The 16,096-nt window shown below is 41.0% G+C and overlaps 1 protein-coding gene across 1 annotated transcript in view; it reads right to left on the bottom strand.

Annotated features, from left to right (window-relative positions):
- The window catches only part of arhgap24 (Rho GTPase activating protein 24), a 76,722-nt gene that overhangs the window by 30,598 nt on the left and 30,028 nt on the right, over positions 1-16,096 (bottom strand). The gene's annotated exons all lie outside the window — the stretch shown is intronic.

Raw genomic sequence — 16,096 nt, forward strand, 5'->3', positions numbered from 1 at the left:
GCAACAGCGCTGCCGTATGCATGAGAACCTCAGATGGGGCCAGAGAGGGTGTAGTGTCTGCAGGAAGCACAGGAAGAGCTGGCCGTAAATCAGCACTCCAGGGCCTCCTGGGGGTCTTGGAAGAAAGGGAGGGTGTCCTGTACATCTGACGATCGAAGAGTGGGCTCGCTGCCAAATTGTGCACCCCTCTGGAGTTCTATAAATACCGCTTGACTACCGAAGGCATGCACGGTCTGCTTCTTCTACCTGGGGTAAATTCATTCACTTTAACAGTCTTTCTGTGTGACGTCTTAATCTTGCTCAGACAAACAAGCAAGTCAAACATCATTAGTGGCCATTAAGAGACCACAGAGCTCTGGACTACATGAGACAAGGGCTCAACGTGTTTGTACTGCGCTGTTGAGTGCATGTGAGGGATAGGATCTTTTTACACAAGCACATACACATCGTGCTCACACTCACAAGAGGCAATTTATAGTAAACTCACAGCCAATTCCTATAAAGCTTCTTTATATGAGATGGGTTATTATGAAAGGCTGTCCAACCTTTTCATTATAATGGGTTGAACTAGAAAAGTCACAGCATACTTTACATTACAAAATTTTAATTACGGTTTGTGGGGCGAGGGAGGCAAAATATTAACAACAATACAAAGCAAGGTTTTGAAAAAAATAATGCAGAACTTACAAAGCTTTATAAGTCAAAACAAAAGTATACATAACTACATTAGGTAATAGACTCAACTACATACATCACATAAGAGGTTATGCATTTTAGGAGATCTTTCAAAATTCCAACAAAAACCTCTCCCTCTGCCACTGGATTTTGCTTTAAATCCCTTTTGTCTCATGTAATCAGGCACTGCTGCCACTCTGAGTCTTGTCAACGTCTTCAGCCCCAGTCTTCAGAAGAGCCACAGAGTGGTAGCTCCGGCCGAGTGCTGACTAATCGGCCTTGCGGTGAACCTGGGAGGGAGGGGTCACTGAGTGCACTGCTGTAAACTCTCACATGTGCGCCGCTCTTACTTGGCACGCACCTGATCTGCTTGGGCAAGTGCAGATCAGACTAAAGCAGAGAAATCTATTACAATTCTGGATAACCACAGCATTTTTATTTTTGATGGAGTGTTTGAGTTACTTTACTTTACTTTACTTTATTTTGCAGACGCTTTTATCCAAAGCGACTTACAAGAGGAAGACACCAGCAATTCTCGTTTGATTTCTATAGAATATTGAGTTTACAAACTAAGAGCCCTGATAAGGCTCAGACTTGTCAATGAAGAGCATGCTCAGAGATTGTTAGGTGCTAGACGAAGAAAAATTATGATGTATTTATACATTTTTGTATTGTTTGTGCAATGTGTATGCATGTGCGTGTGTAAGTGTTAGATTTGTCTGTAATATTTTTTGAACAAGAGGGTTTTCACCTGCTTCTTAAAAGTGGTGATAGTCTCGGCTAGTCGTGTGGAGGAGGGCAGGTTGTTCCACCAGCCAGGGACAACAACGGAGAACAGAGATGATTGGAATCGGAGACCCCGTGAAGAAGGAATTTTTAGTCTCCTTTCGTTTGCAGATCTGAGAGAGCGTGCAGGAGTGTAGCTAGGTAGTAGTGTGTTGATGTAGGAGGGCGCAGTTCCATGTACAGCCCTGTAGGCAAGCATTAAGGATTTGAACTCAATGCGAGCAGCTACAAGGAGCCAGTGGAGGGAGGTAAGAAGAGGTGTAACATGGGTGTATTTTGGCTGATTGAAAATGAGACAGGCTGCCATATTTTGGATCATCTGGAGGGGTTTTATGGTGACTGCAGAGGCTCCAGCCAGGAGAGAGTTACAGTAGTCGAGTTTGGAGATGACCATTGAATGGACGAGGAGCTGTGTAGCCTGTTGTGAGAGAAAAGGCCGAATCTTGCGAATGTTGTAGAGAGTGAACCTGCAGGATCTGGAGATCGCAGCAACATGATGGTTCAAACTCAGTTTGTCATCTATCCAAACTCCAAGGCTTTTTGCAGATGCCGTGGGTGTTAACAGTAGCGATCCAAAGTTAAAGACTGTAAAAGTTAAAGACTGTAAAAACCCCTGGAGAGGGGGTCCAGTCCATCACAGGGGCAATACCCTCAAACTCACATACCCAAATCCAATAATAATGACCTGAACGTCATGTACAGACAATGGGGAAATCACAACCACAAAAAATCTAAATCATTGACACCATGAAAGTGAAGTGATTGTCATTGTGATACACAGCCCAGCACACAGTGCCATACAACGAAATGTGTCCTCTGCTTTTAACCTATCACCGGGAAGCAGTGTATGGGGATGGTGCTTTCTCAGTGGCACCTCAGTGCCACTTCATCATATGTTCACTTCATCATATGTTGATTCACTGGTATCTAAGTAAAATTTAAGATAATTACAGACATACTGATTTCCCAAATGAAAACACTTATTCCCACTTAGACATTTCAATGAATGCAGTACATTACCTTTGGTTTAATCAGCATTTACTTTTGCTGCCAGAGCTATAATGCGATTATGTCCCAGCCGTCTTGCCACTCTGTCTGACATTCTGGCCCATAAAGTAGCACAGGAGGCAGGTGTCCCGGCAGAGCAAGGAAGATAAAATACCAGTTGTTCATTGAGAAGTGCTTGAGGTAAACATTTTTTTTATCCAAGCTCGCATTTGACTCAGGAGGCCATATTCAATTTCAAAAACTTTAATCAAACCGTTCCTTGGAGCAAAACCCCACTCTCGGTTCAGAGAACCCCCTCAAAGACTATGAAAAATGAAGGACAAAAAATATATATATATCCTCTGTGGCTACATTCCAACGTGATGGGGAGAATTAATTGAGGTGTTGGAAAGAGCTTTCAAGTGAAGAAATAGACATTGATTTTCCCCTGGTCATAGGAGGCATGATGGCTTTCCGTTCCAGTTTTGTTACTTTGATTTTTTTTTTTTTGTGAAGCAGAGACATTTTTTCTACCTGATGTCATGATCCTCTTTGTGACAAATTCTCCAAAGCTCTTCCCCTTGTGAACAGTCAAGTGAATATTCTGTGAAGAATTAAAATAGCATTTACTGTTGCTAATCTTATAAATTTCTAACACCAACAGTGTTGAACTAATCAGAAAATTGACAAATGTGTCGGAGTACATGCTGAAGGAAATATTTCTTGAAACGATGGGTTTCTCCCTGCACTGAGAGAAGAAACGTAGATCACAATCTCTCTTTTCAATGTTCATTAAAATGCACACTGGACAACATTTTAATGACTCCATATAATACAATAAATTCATGGCATGTTTAATATCTAAATAATACACAACCCAGCAACTGGGGACACATGTGACCAAGCATTTGTTGGTGCCAGCCATGAATGGGGAGTGTTGCATCAGGAAGGGCAACTGGGGTAAAACCTTTGCCAAATCAATTATGCAGAGAACCAGACTGAACCAGGTTGATCTGCTGTGGTGACCCCTAATAGGGTTTGATGTAAATCCGTTATTCCTTCTTAGAGCCTTTAATGAATGCAGTGCAATAGTTCATATTTTGGTTTTATGTGCAGCAAATGCATGGACATATTCAAGGATGAAGCACAGGTGGGAAAGACCAAACACAACAAACAATGACAAAGTTCTGCTTTCTTTATCGACCCCTAGTGGCAGAGGACCCCCATGATAAAGATGCTGCATTTTTGCATCATAGTGAAGAGAGGCAGTTTCACAAACACAGCTGCTTTTTGAAATACAACGCATCTACAAAAACAAAATCTGTTTTAATGTTCTTATTAAGGTATTCTTTTAATTTTAAGGGTTCTTCTATTTAGTGTGCTGACTGCATTTCCTAGTTTTCTTAGTTTCCTTTATTGTTCCATTATTGTTCCATTATTGATACAAGGTGACACCTTTTAAGCAAATAATCGGAATTTATAGGTGGCAGACCTCCAGAGATGTAGTTTTGTGTTTCCAATTAAAATTAACTGTAAAGTACATGCCAATGGGATATTCATTTGGATTTTCTTACTAAAAGATGTCTTTTCCACCTACAGCTGCTGGCCTGTAAAAAGTTCTTTACATTCTTTATTACATTCTGGCCTTAGCAGTTTTCCTCTTTTTAGCTCAGTGAAAACACTGAAATAGAGCATTGTGCAACGTGTGTGAGTGTACATTTAATGATGCACCATACTGTCATGGTGCCTTCAAAATATACCAGCCAACCCTCACTGAGTGCAATGCATGAAAAATCATGCCAGGGGAGGGGTGTCCTAAATAAAACACACCCACAAACGCTCACACACACACTGATATGGGAACATTTTGCATGAGGTCGGGATCTCGGGATGAACCCTCAGGAGGCCCCATCACTCACCATCTCTCTCTTTATGCGCACCGATTAAACAGACCCGCCACCTTGCTGCGTCTCGGATAAACATCTCCTTTCTACAAATCCATCAGCTCTGGCCCCAGAGACACAAATCTGAAAAGCCCACGTCAGCACTGAGAGTCACAGAACGCATCGTGGGTAAAACAGAGAGGGAAAAAAGAGGTTGTGGATGACATCTAGCTCCTCATGAGAAGAATATAAAAAAGGGGTATGATGAGGAAGAGGTGGTGAATTTACGATTCACTCCGGAGGGGCTGCAGCAGGAAACCAATTATTTTAATCGCTGATGATATTTCATCAGGACAAGGTCCTGCAATGGTGTTAATGTCCAAAGCCTGCATGCTGGTGCTGCAGACTGGACCCAAATAGATGTGAGGCAGCCAAAAAGAATACAACACCATAACAGACAGTGTGGGCAAAACATTAGGACATGTTCAATCTGAGACACATCGGTGTGGACTCAGGCACAAGTGCTGTTGCAGTTTGTCAACAGAAAAGCAATAAACCAGCAGCTCGATGCGGGGAAAAATATGTTCCACTCATGACAGCAGAGAAAATTAAATGGCCAAAAGGGTGTAGATCGCATGGTATCCAGCAGACTTCATTTACATTATTGAAGTGAGGGTGATAAATGAAGATGAAGCTGAGCTGGTGACCCCCACGTTACCATTCACCTCTGGTGAATGCTATGTTACAGAGCAGCTTTGGATGGAGCTCACTGGCTACTTGTGGAACATGTACATCCAGATCTTCACTCCTCATTGAAAACCTAGATTGAAAATCAAGTTTAATCTAAGCACACATACATACTTTCGTATTTCTTGAAACTGAGGAGGATGACTATACAAAATAATATAAAATGGAGACCAGTCTATTTTCAACTCCCAATCGTACCCCTCCGTAAAACTTTTCTGAGTAATACTTTGTCTACCACCTATCCAAGATTTTAAACTAATTACCTTACAAGATTTTACCTTATTTATTTACATAAATAATTTGGTCTCAGTCATATGCTATAGAAATAGAACATTCATACACACATTTGTATTACTGGGAACCAAAGACAATGACTACAATAGATTCTGCAGTATTGTGAATGTATTTTATCTACTCAACATTTAGGTAACACTTTTAAATGACCATTTACTGACCACGTAAGACTACGACTACTGTATACAGACCTAACGGGGTAATTTTGTAAATTCAATTGTTTAAGAGATATCAGATGGAAAACTTTTATTGCTTTGGCAAACACCACCAGTAAATTCATGTAAACAATGGACACCGACGTTATGCTTGTGGCAGCTCATATTATGGCTCTAGTAACTATGATGTATGCCTTTTAATTCAGAGGGTCATCAGAGAGACAGGAACACTGCAATGTCGGCTGACCATAACCACATAATAAAGCTTGTCACACCGCATAATACCAACTGTATGAGTTCTTGATTAATTAAAGCCTTGTTTACTTTTGCAAGTAATGTTCTTCAGGCCAGAGGGTGTAGGCCCTTTTATGTCACCAGAGCTGTTTCCTTGCTGTTTGTTATGCAGAGCACTTGTGTGTTTGCGTTGGGTAGTCTATTTCAAAACTGGAAAATCTAATTATGCTTCTGAGATCTCAATCAGTGTCAACCACCCCCATAAATCCTCAATAAAATGTTCATAACAGTTCCCTGCATGAATGTGACAAGTAGAAGCAAGATCATAATGATCTTATTGCTTATTAATATTTATACTATAATTTATACTATCAGCATCTCCATACACACACATACTCTCTCTCTGACACACACACACACACACACACACACGTATGGAGATGGAGATGGACAGTGGGAGGAGTTTAAGCCATGTTTTTAAAAAAGACTTAATCATGATAAATCTGCCAAATAATTAAATTTATGAATTGATTGGCAGCACTAATAGATAGGTCTATTCAATAAGCCTATAGGTCTTCGAAAATGTAAGTAGTTATACTTCTAATGTATAACTACATTGTCAGGGTACATATATCATAGATCATAGTGGGAAAAGACAACAAAAACACACGGCACTCCAGTTGGCTTTAATTTCTCTAATTGGCTGGGAGGCATCGCCTGGGCATGTGGAGATCAGACTCTGTGAAAGCAAGAGGCAGGTGGAGGTAACTCGATCCAACACATTTACTATTTGCCGAATGTTTGGTGAGATGAAGTCATTTGCAAAATGCATCTGGCTGCTATAGGATGCTGGGTTGGAGGGTTCAGACTCCATTTGAAGAGAATGAGAGCAGAGATGCTCACCAGGGCGAGTAAACAGCACACAGCACTGCAAAATGATGCAGCCATTGGCACAATTGTAGGCAGTGCAAATGGAAAATCCTTAAAGCAAATGGAAAGAAAAAAACAGATTTGCAGATTTATTTATGCATCATAAATAAAACAGACTAATGATGCTAGTTCACTTTTAGTCCCTCATACAAAAATTGTTAGTTCTGCAATGTTTCCAAGAATTATGTATCGTTAATAAGAGAAAATCATTAAATCTAACCTTGCCCTAACACTTATAGCACACAATATTTCCAAGTTTTTGCTGAATTTGCTTAATTTTTTATTTATTTTTTTTACAGTTGTATAGTTTCTGTAGTTTGAGAGTGGGATTTAATGCTTGCCTGAATGGTTCACACACACACACACACACACACAAGCTTTTTTAATGGGGATGAGATCAATGCAAGGCTGTGCACATAATCACATTTCCAAATAATCATGTTTCTCAATTGAAACTTATTACAGCAAGAATTACTCATGTTCGTGGTTCAGGAACAGTGGGATGAATTTGTCTTTTGCTTACCAATAGTAATCTGTTTATCTTCAGTGATTCCCAGAATCTCTCTCAGTGTACTACTGAAAAAATGTACTACTGACATCAATAATGTTTGAGTCATGGTTGACATGAATGGGAGTGTACATGAAATGTACATGAATATTGGAATTTTTTAATGGTTTGGTATGGCTTCCTTATCAAGCTGACATACTATTGAACATTTTGAGTCATATGAAAAATGAATAATATAATGAATAATATAATAATATAAAATATATGAGTCATATCACTGAAATTAAATCTGTAGGCATTTCATCTCTTACATCATCTGTAGTTTCATGGAAATTGCATGCCAGCATCAAGCTCTGCTACTGTCTTTTCAGAGTAGCACATGGTGCTTCAAACCAGAACACACACACACACACACACACAACACACACACACAAACACACTTACATGTCATTAGTCTGAACATGCACCAAGATGCAACACAGCTTCATATCAGTGTTTTATTATTTTTGTTTGTCAGTGTAAAAGAAAATGCCATAATATACCTAACACTGTGTGTAGCTGACTTATATATTAAAATGCATTACATTTAACCATTTCCAGAACTGGCCATAGTACTGGGAGCAGTAATTAGAGTAATCAGTGCCTCATCACTAATCTAAAAAGTCAATATAGACATAATAAATCAATCTCCTGGACCTTTAATGGATTATATACGGATAAAAACCTTCCTCATGAACCAATTCAGTGAGATAAAAAGTGCACATATAATGCATTTCCTTGAATTCCTTCATGAACGGGCAGTCTTGTCTTTGACCACACGGGGGCAATACAGCATTGTTTTCATCAGTTCCGGAGTCCTTGGGTAAATTAAAATGTTGCTATTTAATTCCAAATCCATCCAGAATATAAAATTACAACATCCAACATAGCCAACCATTAAAACACATTGCAATAATTATTTGAGAGGGTTATTTAGCCTGACATAGCAGAGCCAAAGGCCATTGTATTAAAAAAAAACACACTTGGTATTGGATTGTCAGAATGATCATGTCTTGTACCTTACAAGCTATTGAGCTCTGTGTTTTCAGCAAGGAATGAATGCCTGCTGTTTACATTGGAAGAGTTTTGATTGGCAGCTCAGACTGAGCTTTGATTGGCAGCTCTAGCCTCCATTTACATGTTACACGCCTAAAGCATCAAAATGCTGGCGAACAAGCAGGCCACTGGTTGCTTTTGTATAATGGACATCTGCTTTGCCCTGCGGTTTGCCAGAGTACGTCTCCGGTATTCACATACAGATCTTACATGAGACTGAGTAGTCAAGGTGATCAACATCACACACTCATTTTTCATCACCAAACATCTCCATCAGCAAGCTACAGCTGAAACAGCAGTGATGTATCCTACAGCACGTCACTTTCTTAACACACATATCCAAGTTAGAGATACAGGAAAGCTGTAGTCCATCCCATCAATGTTCATGTCCATGGAGGGTACCGCAGAGTCACGGCCAACGTACCACCTCCAGCCCACCAGAGGGAGCAAGATCAGCCGGGGAGACAGCGTTGTGGAAGCGGAAGAGAGAACGGGCAGCGCCCAGTATAAAAGTCAGGTGGCCAGGGGGGGACATTTGCCTGCCCTCGACCTTAAGTTTGCTCCTGGACCGTCCTCAAGCCAGCCGTCTTCCTGTTCTCCTCTGCCCCGGTCCACCCCAGTCTCTTCCCCTCTCCTCCCCCCTGCCGGGCTGCGGCACGTTCACTGCTCCCCTACTGTTCCCACTCACCTTCGGCCTCCCTCTCACAGATCAAGCGCCTCTGGTCATCCTCCCCAGCTCTTCCAGTGTCCACTTCCCGTACGACGACTTGCCCCCCCGCTCCAAACATGTCTGCAAGTGCGTCCCCTAACTCGCACGTTGACACGCAGGTAAAAAGGGCCCCAGTCTGTCACAGGGTTACCACATTCGCACAATGGACTGACCTGCATGGTTTTGGACTGCAGGAACAGTGCGAAAGGGAGAAGTATCTTCATGCTGAGATGGTAGTGCTGACTTCTTCAGTGGGCCCCGTTGTTACGGGTGGTCTGCCAACCATGCAGCCACGCAGGATGCTCATAGGAACAAACATCCCAGTTTCACCTCCTATATGGATTCCTTCCAACTGTCAGAGATAATTATGACAGTTCCTCATGAGTGGAAATGCGTAGGAAAGCAAAGCGCACAGGAACTACCGACAGAGACTCATCCATCTCAGTGTCAGATCTGCCATCCAAACACTGCCAGTGACGTGTCTGGCCTGCGCCTGTTAGTAGAGCTGTGCAGTACCTGCATGCAGAAGAGCTTGTTATCAAGCTTCAACACCTCTGTGACTGGCTTTTTGTCTCCATAAACCAGCAGCACAATTCCAGAGGATAATGGTGTAAATATCGAAGGAACGATACTCTTCCCAGAACAAAAAAATAAAAAAGTAATTAACCCCATGGATCATTTCCTTCGGCTAACAACACGAAGCAATTTCCATTCTGACAAGCATCTTTTAGCAGAAACCAAAGCTGAGAAGTAAGTGGTTGCCAGTATGCCTCCCAGCTTGTTTTGCACTCGTACAGTAGACCCAGGTTTCCCCGGCCAAACGGGCTGGAGTCCAGGCTGTATCTGAAGCGCTGGAAACAATGAGGAACTCTGTTCTCAGCCTTCCTCTCCTCATTGTGACACAGGCCTAAGAGCCCAGATGGGGCGACCATTACAATTATGCGCGCTTATGCTCTGAGGCCACATTTAGCAGCACAGAATTTGTTTGTGGCATTTTTTTCTCCCATTCTTTCGATAGTTCACTATTCCGTTTTTGGGGTGGTTCTCTTTGGGTTCTTTTTTCACTGGAAATTTTAAAGCCCTTTGTTATCCATTTTTCTGGAACCCAGAAGAGATGGGTTGCCATGGAAAATCTGTAATAGATTTCCCACATCCTTCGGGGGAAATGGACTAAAATGTTCCTTCGTTTAGAGTTGTAAATAGACTTTGTGTAATAATCTGATGCTCATGCTCATATGGATGACCAATAAACGAGTGGAAGGACGATTGTGCAACAATTTTACTTGACATTCCAAATTCAAGAATACTGTACAATGGTGGGGACGGCAGTGTTTAAGGATGTGGCCTCGAACCTCCATCAAAAGACATGTCAGTGCATACGAGTATGTGAGTGAATGTCTGCACCCTGTTGTGGGATGGTGTGTGGGAGGTGAGTCCCCACCCTGCGCACCTTATACTGGATTTGACCAATGTAGCCCAGCACTTCCCATAAGTGCTTATGGGAAGATGATGAGTGAATGGTCAAATACAATAAAAGAAAGCCGCTGTTTTGGTCCGAATATAAGATGACCATGAATTCAACCCCACTAAATAAAACCACCCCCCATGACATGCTCCCCCACCCCCTCCCTTGAGTATTAAGGTGTCTGTGTCTGCCTGTCATGTTGCTCATGGTACTTGAACTTCTGGGGTGTGGGTTTGCCATCACATTCCCATCCCAAGTCGAAACTCCTTCCTGGTCTAATCTGCTACCCTGCATAAACCCCCGTGTGATCCGGATTCTGCAGAGCTGATCTCCAACATGACTTCTAAGATATCCCTGTCGCCCGTTGAAATATTAGTTTTCACTGTTGAACTTAAATATGTAAATGCCCATAAAAATAAGAAATCTTGTTTCTGGGATTATTAGGATATTGCTTCTTGCATGTTGGGGATGCTGAATGAGGATGGGGCAGATGTTAGGGAGGAAGCAGGAAGAGAGCGTGGGAGAAGCCTGACCCGCAGACCCGGAATCCTGATCCTGTTCTCAAAAACTCATCAGTGTAAACGTCTGAGTGTACGTCTGTGTCTGTGATCATTTGTTTTTTTATGTGAGCTTTTACAAGGGTGTTCAGACATATTAATTTGCATCCATAACTGTTCTATTTGCAAGTAACTGTCTGGATGATATGTTTGTGTGTGTGCCTCAGTTGCAGCGATGCTGAGCTCCCTCTGATTTACATCATGCCTGAGCACAAGGAACCCAGCAGTAACAAATGGTGTTATATAGTAGTTTATTTGATGTCATTGTGTTGTATGTAGAAGCCATTCTTTGCCCATTATTTGTTGAATTGCAACAACAACAATCTTTTTCAGCATGATGATTGTTTTTTATCATTTGGAAATTTGATACATTTAACACAGAGCATGTTATGTTTTATTCAGGATATTCTCTGACTGACTGGAGCATCTTATAACCATCTCACAAATTAAAACACAACGCTGAAGTTAGCTCTTTATTCAAATTGTCTGTTCTACCTTAAATACCGCTTAGCAGGCTGCAGTTCAGCAAGCCTTACAGCGAGGAAATCTGTAAATGTTAATAAATGTTTTATGAAGCAAACAAAAGGCAATAATAACAACACAAGCTACCCAGCCAATGCCGTTTCTTCACCATTGTAGCTTTACATGCATGAACCAGGCATCAAACCAGTCCAGAAGAGAGTTCCACCTGGATGTCAATGGTTTAGTTGTTACAGTATAACCACCAAGCTGGAGTAGAGTCCCGAGCAGAATCAAGTCCATCCGCCAAAGTTAGCTGTTAAAATGCAGCATGTTTGCCATTTAAGTGTAAATCTGTCTAAAATGAAGTAAAATATTCAAGAAGAGGAGTTTCAACATCCATTTGAACATCCAGTTTTTCTTGACTGACTGTCAATTTAGTACCAGTCTTCTTTTTGGTACGTCCATGCATCAGTAAGTAGACTTTCTATTTATTCACAGCAGCTTGAAGGACACATTTCTTGACATTCCCTGCTTATTAAAATAATGTCTTGTTGGCTCATAGTTCAAAGCAGATCTGCAGTGGCCCCTGTCTTTGACATTGACTTCCACTCCAAATTACAGCAACTCTTCTCCAACCCTCTTTTCATCCTCCATCCCTCTCTTCTTTTCTCTTTGTTTCTTTCTCTTTTCCCTCTGAGCAATCAGTAAAACATCAACCCTTGAAATTGTTCTAATATCATAAATGCCAGGCTAGTGTGACCTCTGTGTTGAACAAGCACCAAGAGTCATTTAGGGCTTCCACTGGAATTATAATGGCCGCACCCTCATGCATGCTAATTACACTGTAACTAATAAAAGCTAAAAATGATAGCGCTGCGCATCGGCCTCAGAGAACAGGGCTATTAAAATTTGAGCCACTGTACTGGATCCATGTGTAGTTTATGCTCCTGCTTAATGTCAAGAGCACAACTGATTAATCTGAGATCAGTATTCAATTAGATTGCATTGCTCTAATGCTCATTAATGCTTGCATACAATAAAGTTCAGGATATTTACTGAAAATTATGTTTCACTTGTGCTTAACTTCTCGCTAGTGTTGTGGTGAAGACTGCCTAAGCAAAGACCAAGACATTGCGAGATGAAGGATACCGAGACCGAAACCGAGACCAAGACCAAGACCAAAATCAGACTAGGGCTAGAATAGACACCATATTACTCAGATCCACTGTAGAAAAAAGTGCATTCCTGTAAAGTGTTATTACTTGTTAAATATGAATAATGTTGTCTTTTTAATCAAATTATCCATATGTTTCTCATTTACAATCTCCCTGATTTGTCATAGTTACAAGGCCTGATGGAAAATAATATTCTCAGCAATTCTCTCAGCAAGACCTCATCAAGGGAAAGAGATGGGATGTACCAGAAAGGTGTTCATATTAGGTCTCTTATACCAGGGACAGGGTAAGCTTGGGTAAGATATGAATATGGCTATGTAATGATTCCTTGATTTGAATAGAAGACAATGGACATTTGGATCTCTTGGAGCCCCTAAAGTATCATGAACTGGAAAAAATTATGCTCTAAATTAATTTACATCTCTAAAAACTTATCTGTACAGCATGAAAAAGATGCCACTATTGTAAACCATTAGGGTCTCTGGAGTCACAAGGCATTGGACAAGTCGTTATCCATTCAATGCCAAGTTAAATTGTTCTCATTGCTTGCAGCAGAAAGTACATTTTTAGCCTTTCATGCACGGAGCAATGCCAGCCAATGAAACCGGTTGACTGAGGATATATTTCAATAAGATTACCTGAATTATGGTTAATTCCTGTTAATTGATGACACTGATTTTTCACCCTACTCAAATTGGAGTGCTGGAAGAAAAGACTTTTGTGGTGTTAAATGCCTGCAGGGAGACCTCTGTGCAATGACTACTGTGGAGGTTGGTCATAGCTGTAACAGCAGTATCGAGCTCTCGAGCTCTCAGTAGGAGCCTGCCATGCCCAAAAAACACTTCACAATTCCAGCATATTCTTAAAGAGTCCTGATCCTTTCAGTTAACAGGAAACAAGGCTGTGCTACTCTGGCTAGCTGTGCAAATGGGCAAAGCTTTTCAGTAAAAGTAAGCCAAGTTTCTGCAGGTGCTTCTCTGGAAAAAAAGAAACTGTTTCACTTCCACCTAAGACACCTTCTGGCACCTCCTCAGCTTCCTAAATAAACAACCTTTCTCACATTGGACCACTGAGAATAAGGCCAAGAATGCAATACGCAGACATGTTGTCTGCATACATAAATCACAGCTATTCTCGGAACATTTCGGTTTGTATTCCGACTTCTGCTGCTTTGTCAGCACGTCCAGCCAAGGCACTGGACACTTCAATTCAAATAAAATCCTCAAAATTCAAGTTATGTCTGCTATTAATCAGGGTTTGATTGCACTAAAAATTCTTTTAATGCAAGAAAAAAATTTGGTTTTTTTTTATAACCACATTGTCATATTCCATTACATGTCACACAAGACTAGCATCTTACATACAATATCATTTATTGTCCTTGTTTTCTTTTTTTATAAAAAAAACAAGAAAACTCACCTTTACATTAATTCATCTATTCATTAACTATTAATAATCTATTCATTAAATATTCAGTCGCCATAGTCATTTACAACACAAACAATATCTGGACAGGATTTAATTGATATTTCAGGCTGGTTTTCCATCAAAAATTATAAGTATTGGGGCAGTGGTGGCCTAGCAGTTAAGGAAGCGGCCCTGTAAACAGAAGGTTGCTGGTTCGAATCCCGATCCGCCAAGGTGCCACTGAGGTGCCACTGAGGTGCCACTGAGCAAAGCACCGTCCCCACACACTGCTCCCCGGGCGCCTGTCATGCCTGCCCACTGCTCACTCAAGGTGATGTGTGACGTCCCGTGGCAGACTATGGGTGTTTTCTGTTGTGTTTGTGTGTGTGTCTCTCTCTTTCTTTCTGTGTAATGTTGCAGGGTGGCTCCTCATCAGCCCCTGATTGGACTCCTCCCACTTCCTGCTGTGATTGGTGGGCTGTAATCGGGAAGAGGATTTAAAATGGTGGCTGCTTTGGTGAAGAGAAGAGAGTTGGTGAAAAGAGGAGGAGAGTGTTTGAGGAAGATAGACTGTTGTTGGTGAAGATAGACTGTTGTTGGTGAAGTGAAGTATTAGGACGAGAAGATAGGACTTAGACTGCCCAGACCTGTTTTGTGTTTCTGTTGTTGTTTAAATGTCTTTGTTGTAATAAAAGATTAGCGTTAAGTGTTGTTGCGTCGTTTTGGAGTTTATACTCATATGTCCCATTTGTTATGTCCCTGACCCTAGACCGGGGACGTAACAGATGGGATAAGTGCAGAGGACAAATTTCACTGTGTGCACTGTGTGCTGTGCTGCTGTGTATCACATGTGACAATCACTTCACTTTATTGTGAACCATGGTGTAAATGATCGTTAATCATAGGCAAATCAATAATATCTGAGGTTTGAAAAGCAGAACATTTTCCAAATCCGCCTATGTAGGAGGAATGTGGAGAATATCTATTTTTAAAAGCTTATTTTTTTAAATGCTAACCCCCATGTTGCCTGCCTGCTTGTTTCATATTTTAAACTGGGTCAGTATTTTTTTTTAAGAAGCAACTACAATTTTATTCATTATAAAGACTTTTAAAAAAGATTTATGCTTAGAGTAGCCTTTAAGAGGAGAACACTCCTTTTTCAAATACAAGCACAGCATTTCAAATTCATCTAACATCCATAAATGCAGAGAATTTCCCATGAGACCCCGCTCTGCAAAACAATGGCAGCAATTGCTCAGAACTGGTGACAGAGTGATGCAAACAATTTCTGCTCTCTCCAAATGCTAGGATTTCCTTTTTCTATTTGCCTCTGGCATTAGCTGCACAGTCACATTTCCCACAGTAGGAAACAACAAAGTGATGTTCTAATGAAACGTGCTCATGCAACAAGCTGTCTGGCTCTGTATTTTTTCCACAGCTTCTACTAAACTAATCATTGTGCTTTAAAACATTGGATTCTGTCAGTAGTCGTTTTTTTAAACGTCTCGGTTCATGAAAGGGTCACTTCTTTCATGTTGTGACAGAACGTTGTTTTGGTGTCAGCGATCAATCAGGTACCCTTAACAACACAATCACAAATCAGAAAGGTGCGTAGTGTGAGGAGTACAGCGTTCTGATCAGTTGAGTAGTCCATTCATAAGGTTCACAATGGTGGTCTTTGAAATATGGGGTATTCTTGGAATATGGGGATTCATTTTTTCATGGAAGAACAAATACCAAGATGATTCCAGACAACACTTGATCAGATCAAAACCACTGACCTTTTAACAAGAAAATGTGAAGAGTGAGGAAGCCTTTCACAGGAACTTGATGACATGACAACTGATGAAGTCCTCAGAAATAACGTGATTTATTTGTGTCCTCTGGCATTTACAAGGGCCAATAAATCAATAGCAGCAGAAAACCCTATCAAAGATGTCATGGGCTCACAATAAAAGCTCAGTGAATGGAGCCTATTTGCTCCAAGATAAGAGCCGCATTAAAAAAAAGTTACAAGACAGAGAATC

The sequence above is a fragment of the Denticeps clupeoides genome, chromosome 3 (genome assembly GCF_900700375.1).
Source record: "Denticeps clupeoides chromosome 3, fDenClu1.1, whole genome shotgun sequence".
NCBI lineage: Eukaryota > Metazoa > Chordata > Actinopteri > Clupeiformes > Denticipitidae > Denticeps > Denticeps clupeoides.